The sequence below is a fragment of the Taudactylus pleione genome, unplaced genomic scaffold (genome assembly GCF_031769625.1).
Source record: "Taudactylus pleione unplaced genomic scaffold, aTauple2 ptg000471l, whole genome shotgun sequence".
In the NCBI taxonomy this organism is placed as follows: Eukaryota; Metazoa; Chordata; class Amphibia; order Anura; family Myobatrachidae; genus Taudactylus; species Taudactylus pleione.
In genome coordinates this window covers 1,012,601-1,021,047 of record NW_028284873.1, presented here as the reverse complement: position 1 = coordinate 1,021,047, position 8,447 = coordinate 1,012,601, and the positions used below count along the sequence as shown (strand labels likewise).

The 8,447-nt window shown below is 41.3% G+C and overlaps 1 pseudogene; it reads right to left on the bottom strand.

Annotated features, from left to right (window-relative positions):
- Positions 1–211: 211 nt before the first annotated feature.
- On the bottom strand, positions 212–2,470 carry LOC148504005 (SPOC domain-containing protein 1-like; annotated as a pseudogene).
- Between the last annotated feature and the right edge of the window lie 5,977 nt (positions 2,471–8,447).

Sequence of the window (8,447 nt, the reverse complement as noted above, 5' to 3'; positions counted from 1 at the left end):
TTTTTTCAGTTATTGGGTTGCAAAAAGTTTTTTTTATATCTTAAACATAGCAGAAATGTTATCCTAACAGCTTATAAAGTTATATGCTCGAAAAAACTAAAACCTATATTTATTTACAAACCTACAGAGTGGACATCATAAATTCTAAAACTGTTCTATTCAAAAACGTAAACAAAAGTAAAGCTTATAAGTCTAGTGTGTTATTATGATGTTAGAATGTATAAGGCCAAAAATTGGGTGGACCACACATGGCTGATTGATCAACCATGGCGACTGGATTAGTGTCATAAGGAAGATGAGGCTGCAAACTGGGTGTCATGTTATGAGTTGGCCATGTTGCTGTTAAGGAATCAGGCTGGATATCATTGGACACATTATTATTATAGTTGTTGTTATTTTGGATTACCATCTCCTAAAAGGTGTGAACAACAGACAGAGACTACCTATCAGCTCAGGCATAGACATTTCCTGAGGAACAGAGCTCTGCTCTCTGGAGAGAAGCCAAATAGGTGGGAGCCCCTGTTAAAACATCTGAAGCTCTTCTCTCTCCACATCATCTATCTATTATAGATGAAGAAAATGTCATCGGGGACATCTAGCTCCTCTTTCTGTACCCTGCTCACCCTTTTTGGACAGGAAGTCCAGGATGGATGGTTTGGAAGAAGAAGGTCTAGCAACAAATGAGGATGGTCATTATCAAGACCTGGTCCCCACAGTGGATGTAGTCTGGGAGGTATTGGTTGGCATGCAGGCAGCGGAATAAAAAAGGCCTCCATGTTGTCTGTGCTTACTATTCCGTATTTCATTTTGCGATTCAGGTAGGAATAAAGTCGGCTACAGAACATAGTGACAGAATCACTGGATGTCTTAGTGCATTCAGGCCAAATACGATCCATGAATTCCCAGATAGATTCCGGACAGATGAATCCTTGGCTTGTAATAGTCTTTGGTAATTCCTGGAAAAGGTGAGTGTTATAGCCAGACACTTTGAAGGCTGTAACATTGAACTGCTTTATAGAAAATATGTGATTGAAACCTTTCCACACTGCAGAACATGATGGAGAAATCCCTTGAAGTTCAGCACCTAGAGCATCTTTTTTCGTGTTCTCTGAGGCCTCTCCTAACTGTGAAGAAAGATTCTCCACACTGTAGTCTTCCATTGTGACTTTTTAATGGTGATTTCAAGGTTGTCCACTGGCTGAGATCCATCTCATCTGAGGGTTGGGTTTTCCCCATGCAAATGAGACAATTCACATCCAGAAGGTGACTCTTATGTTTAGCCGTGGTGTCAGTCTCTCTTTTGGTAGAATTTGCCCAATCTTGGGGGCACCATGATGAATCAGACAGATCCTCCAGGGTAAACATCTGATCTGGTGTTGTATCTATTTCTATTAAACCTTTGTGTGTGAGTTTAGTCATCTGCCACTAGTGGTGGAACTCTTTTTCTGCTTTCTCAATGATCTACAGAGTATGCTGTCTCTCTTGGTTTCTCCAATTTGTCAGCTCCAGTCCAGCCATTTCTGTTGAGCTCAACTGAACAAGACATTGTGTGGTAATCTCCCCTAGTACCATACAGTGAAAGAAAATCTTATTGTTTGGGTCTTTCAGATTGAAGAGGAAACTTCTGTACTTATTTTTGTACCTCACACCAGTATTATACAAGTGGTTGTAAATTTCATTCTCTACATTCTTTGCCAATTTTTTTACATTTTTCCAGATGCACATCAAGATTTTTTGTCTCCTGAAATCTCTTCAGCAGAACTTCATATAGAGTCTGTACTGTGGTGGTCAGAATCTCTTTAGGTGACTTGCCTGAAGCCAGCATCAGGGAGGAGAGAGTCTTCATTCTTTTACACATTTTCTTTTTTGACTTTCCTATGGGCTGTGATATGTTTAGGGATTCTGGACTTGCCAACAGGTCTCTTGTCCTTTTTGTATCGAGCATAGAGGTTAAGTGTGTCCGAGATTGTTCTCCATCCTCTTCACGTATTATGTCACTATCATCATCATGGATGAGAATGTGCTCTCCCTGACCCATCTGGTCAGAACAACTTTCCAGCTCATCCAGTATCTGTACTTCTTTGGAATCTGCATTCCAGTATCCAAGCAGCTGGCAAGTTTGGTCTTCTTTCTTAGTTTTAACAGTAGAGACTCTGTTCAGCATCCAGCATATTTTCTCCATCACTGAGGTATTGTTCAGAGTAAGTGCATTCTGATTTTTAGAAATATGGTTATCCAGAGAATGCTCTGTCTGCCATTTCACATGAGGAGAGTTCAGCACGGAGATCAACTGTACTTTGTGTGTTAAATGCAGTTTCTACCACAAACCTCTCAAATAATCTCAATGGGCTGTAACATTCACTGTTCTGTGGTGACACAGCAGGGTTAGCGGGATCAACATAAATGGTTTTTCCATTTTCTCACTTTCTTGATAGACCTCCGCACCGCTTTCTCCGGAACTGTCACACATAATAAACCAGCTGTGTCAGCGCAGCCACCACTTCTATAGGCCTCTCTTGAATAATAAAAGTGTTTCCTGATGTGCATTGTTTGGAGTTGAACTGCCATGTGTTTGTGCCGCCCACTGCTGCCGCTTAGCTTCTCCAGCCAGCTAGCTTGCTGCAAATTTTGGGCCTAAACTGGAATGAAAACAATATAGTGAGCTGTTAGGTGGTCAAAATTGCCTGGAAACGAGGGGAAATAAATGTTATTGAGGTTAATAATACTGTAGGAACAAAAAAAAGGCCCATTTTATGTGATTTTAGCTGTGTTTATGATTTTTTAAGAAAAAATCCAGATCCAAAACCAAAACCGAAAAACAAAACACGGAGGTGAGGTTTTGGCAAAACCCATCCAGATCCCAGGGGAGATCCAGATCCAAAACCAAAACCAAAACATGGGGATCAGTGCACATCTCTAATAACCTGAACCAGAGTTATTGGAATATGCACTTTGGGAAAGTAAAACTTAACTGATCCTTCAATCTCCACAGCTGTAGCATAGATGGTTTAGGACAAGTGACTATTTGGCCGGTATTCAATTAGTTTGCACCCGTGATAAAGTTCCCGCCTGCCGGACTTTTAGCCTACAACGCGTCTTTTGGCTGCGGAAACTTATCGTGCGCATCCCCTCTACTCGCCCTATTCAATTCCAATCAATTCCAAAAGACATGAAAACGGTGACACGCTAAGTCAGAAAAGGCGGAAAGTGGTGTCAGAATCAAGGAAATCAGCCTGAAACCTCCAAAAAGATGCAGAAACATTGGGGATCAATGTAGTAGTCTTTGCACAAGTGGTAAAGGATGGCATAAAGCAGTATTTTTTGGAGCAAATTTGGGGTACCTGAAAATGGGTGCTAGCATCTTTTAAAGTCTCTAAAGTGAAGTTTTAATAAAAGTGAAATTCCTCCCTCTTAAAAGCACCTGCAATCCCAAAAACACTTCACCCCTTCTTAGAGCACCCCAGAACCTTATTTTGCTAGTTTTTTAAGTTGTCCCCCCACTTTGTGCTTTTTTGCCCCCAGAATGAAAGGTGTTATTAAGTTTTTTTCAGGATTTTTTTTACGTCCTTTGGGGGTCTGTCCCAAGGGTTCTGAGTGGTTTCCCCACCTTTGCACCCCAAAATAAAAATTTGGCACTTCTTTTCTCCTGCTATTCAGAGGCGAATATTTTTCGCCTATTACATTGCATTGACTTTCCGTGTACGTGAAAAGCGGGTGAAATTGAATATGGAGATAAGTTTCCAACAGGCGAAAAGACACAATCAGCAATACTTTTTTGCGGATCTCGGCTTTTCGCGTCTAATTGAATACGGCCATTGTCTAAAACAAAATCAGAACTGTGGATCTGGACTGATTATATAGACCGGTAGTCATACAACTTAGGGTAAACAGAGTGGGCTATGTTTATGGTATAGCAGGTAAAAGGTTATAATATGCTTAAGGTGTAACAGTTATCTACCTAAGTATAATATATAAGTATATAATCATGGGGTGTGGAGTTTAAATAGGTCTTTGTAGATATTCTAAGCATTCATTGTTTATGTTTTAACTATTGTTACTAAAAATTTGCTATTATTGTACTAGATTCAGCGCATAATATAATATTCACAAAATAACTTATTTCTCTAGGACTCTCTGTCCCCAAATTATCCATTATAATAAAGTTATTATTCTTGGTCCCATATATAAATAATTTAGGTGTGTAATTTGTGTCCATCATATAGCCTATATATTAAAATAGGGGGTTTCCCAAGCTAACCCCTCTTTCACCAACCTAGACAAAGCTTATTGACTCGGGTGGAGGCATCGCCAATGTGAGACAGTGACAAGGCCTGTGTAGCCCTGCAAATCCTAAGAAAGGTATTATAGAAGATCAGTAAGCAGGGGTTACGTTACACTCGCAAGGAGACAAAGCACCTGATTCTGAATTGCGCGCAACTTCATAAGTGACCTCATTTGGAATGCAGATATCTTGCTAATGAAATGCTAATGCATCTTTGCACACAACTTCATGTGTACGTGTTGTGCTGCCCCACTATTTCCACTCTCAAATGCAGCTGTCTACCCTAGTACTTACATCTAACCTGCAAGAGATCCACCTGCAATAGGCATCCCTTTGTCATATGTGCTCACTAAGGCTTCATAGGCGTAGGCTGTGTTAGATGAAAAGTGTTAGATTATAAATGTAATTACAATTTCATAACTAAGTTGGAGCTACGCCGGAGTTAAACTGGAGGCAAACTGAGGGAAAGCAAACTGAAAACCAGAACACTTTCTGAACGACAACAAGCGACATATATATGTGTCAAAATCACCAAAATCACCATCTTCTGCTTTATGAATATCCAGGAAACTCCTTACTGCACTCACTGCTTGGACATTGCAAGTACTCCCCTATCTGCATGCTGCTCTTCTTGATTGATCTTTGTTGATTATCATAACACTTTGGACTGGATTGACTCGGTACATTGAAACTTTTGCCTTCTTACTACATAAATTCTTGTTTGTATTGCCTTTTCCCATTGCGTCACAACTATCCACTTTAATCATTTGTTTAATAACTAATTCCTTCTCGCACTATTAACACACCTCCTTTATATATCACTTTTTGAGCTGCGCTCATACATTAGCAGCGCTGTTCTTTTATCTGTATTTTTGAACATTTAACAACTTTAATCCACACTGTCTCTATATCACACAGCCTCCACTCCAGTTTTCATCTCACTTACTACCTTGTCCACAGCATGAACACCCTGACTTCAAACAACCCCTATATTCAATGTCCACATAATCCTCTACTTTATCCATCCCTATCCTCCCCCTCTTGTCTCCTCTGCTTGCTGTTCCCCCTATTTTCTCCCATTAGTCTGCTTTCCAACCCTCTGCTTCTTTCCCTCACCTTTCCTGTCCCTCCACAACCCAACCACCTCCCTCTCTCCATAGCCTTGTTACCCCACCACTATGCCCTTCTGGTTCTGCCTGTCACCTCCAGCACTGCCAAGAGAAATTCTGGGCCCGGATACAGCAACATCCTGTGGGACCACAGCATGTTGGGCATGGCTGCACCCATTTGTGGGTGGGTCTAGCATGTGAGATGTACCCACTCACAGGAGCATGGCATAGCAACCAGCAGCTGGGACTAAAGTAGTCACTACTGTATTAGGATGGCAGGACAGTCTCATAATATATTAATGTTTTATTCGGATGTATTTAGATGCTAAAATGTAACACACAATAATTAAAGTGCTACAACTTTATTTTGTACATCTCATTTAAATAACACATAATCAAAATCTATATTCTGTCATAGAGATAGATGAATGAAGGACTTAATTTTGACATAACATCAGGTCATCTTAAACACACACATTCCGCAGCACATATCCTAACCCACTGCTCCATGCTCCTTCCTCACTATCTATCCCATCTGTGTCGCCCCTGTCTGCCTGCCCTTCCCCTTTAGCATGTAAGCTCTCACGAGCAGGGCCCTTGTCCCTCATGTGCTTCTCCTCCCCGTACTTATAGTATAATTTACTCCTAACTCCCCACAACGGCACCTAACACCTGGTTGCTCATGTCCTGCTGCTTGTGTTATCCAGCTATGTTTATAAACCATGTCCTTGTCCTACATTGTTTTGTATTACTATTAACTGTTTTTCCTCGTGTGCTCATTTATGTACTGTGTAAGGCGCTGCGGAACCTTTGTGGCATCATATAAATAAAGCATAATAATAATATGCACAATTCAGAATAGGATCCAACATCTTTTGCCTACATTTGCATTATTGCGGCCCAGATGCCACCCAGAGATGGCCCTAACTTTGTGGAGTCTGTATATTCTCCCTGTGTTTGTGTCAGTTTCCTCTCATAATCCAAAAATATACTGGTAAATGAATTGGCTCCTGACAAACAATTGAACTCTTGGATGTATGTACATGTAGTAGAAAATATAGATTGTAAACTCCACTGGGGCAGGGACTGATGTGAATAGCCAAATATTCTCTGTGCTGCGAAATATGAGTGTGCTTTTATAACTGGTAATAATAATCTCTTTAACTTGTGATGTAAAATCTTTAGCGTATCAATCAGAGGTGATTCATCCTGATCAAAAAGCCATTGGGGTAAATTTACTAAAATTCGTATTTGGCTGTGAAAAAACACGTTGTACATCGCAGGGATTTGCATGAGTTTTTTTAAAATAAAATCACAGATTTACAAAGAATCGTGTTTGCCTGTCTATTTTGATCTGATGGTGAAACTGATTGTGTTATATCGTGTGCGATTTCAGTTGTTTTGACCCCTCTCAACAGACTTCGCTGAGCACTGCACAGATCAGCATGATCTGTACAGTGATTTTGTGTATGACTGTGTAAATAAAGGGTTAAAATTTAGAAAATAGCAGAACCAGCTCATTCAGGTACTGAAAATTCAGGAAAAAAAATGGCATGAGGTTCCCCAGTACTTCCAGTAACCAGCACCAGGCTCAATCAGCCAGGAGGTAATGCATAGCAGGGACACACACATCACCAGGTCCATATGCTATCACATTAACCAGCCCCAAACTGGTCACCTTAGCCCTGGGATTCCTTGGAAAGTGGAGAACCCTTCAAAAAAAGAATACATCTCCCAAAGATACCCCAGGGCTGGAGTGAAGCCCGAGGCTATTCCCTGCACCCCTGGTGGTGGTAAGTACAGGGTTAATATATGATTAATAGTCAAAACTATTGTTCTTTACAGTGGGATTACAGGTCCCAGCAAGCCTGCCTCGGTATGGCTGCAGCTGGGGAACCACAAGTGCCATCATGCCCGGACAGTAAGGGCCCAGTTGCACCTGTACCCCCACTGAAATAAAATATTTAAAAAAAGATAAGACACACAAAATATGGTAATCCTTTATTAACCACTCACACACAGTCACACTACATACTTACCTTCTCCATGGCTGGTCGGTCCCCGTCTCCAGTTAGGCATCCAGGGGGCTTGGTCTTGGCAAAATAACAGACCACAATCCCGATCCCACAGACAAGCAAGCACTGTATCTACAACAAGGGTTTTATAGCGAGCAAAGCTTCCATCTGTGTTTAGTTTCTTGCTGTAGACCCACTTGTTTTTTTACTGTATTTTGGTTGATCAGCCTTTCCACAATGATGTCATTATTGTTTAAAGTTGTAAGCTGTGTATCTATGGCTGATTTCCATCTGTCCCAATTGCTGCTTGACTTTGCTTTTGCATAGATTGTGGTTCACAGCAAACAAGGGGCCTGATTCATCATGGATTGCAATTGCAACCGTGTATGCAAATCAGCCGATGGTGCGTACTGCACATGCGTATGCACCACAGTGCGCGTGAGCAGGTTAGCATTGCGATCGCACTGCAATCACATATGCAGATAGAAAGCCATCGCAGAGTGAGTGATGGGACGTCAGCATATGGGGGTGTTGACGGGGGAGTGGTCGGAGAAATGCAGGCATGTCTGTCCGCTTGAACACCGTTACATGGCGTGCATAAAATAGCCACTGCAACGATATATACAGCTTGAGTACTCACTGCTGTAATTCTGCGTGAGGGTCCGATGCTACTTGATGTTACCGATGTATATGCAGGACTGCGAGGTATTACGGATGTGAGAATTCGGTAGTGGTCGTTTCTATGATGGCTATGCAGTTGCAAACATTAGCATCTTTTCGCAGCAGAACTGCATGCGTAATCACAGCTGCGATCACAATAGTGATACATGCTGAATCAGGTCCAAAGTTAGCAGATTGCTCACTGTATCTTCTAAGCATTTTGCCTTTTGTTGCTCCTCATAGAGATCTTGCTGTGTGATTGATCACTTGTGTCTGTGGTCTCAATTGTCTTCCAGCTGTTGGCATATGAACAGCTGCATAGCATCACAAGTTTTAGTGGTGTAATATTCATCTTGTGTTTGATTGAAGCTCTCTTTTGGA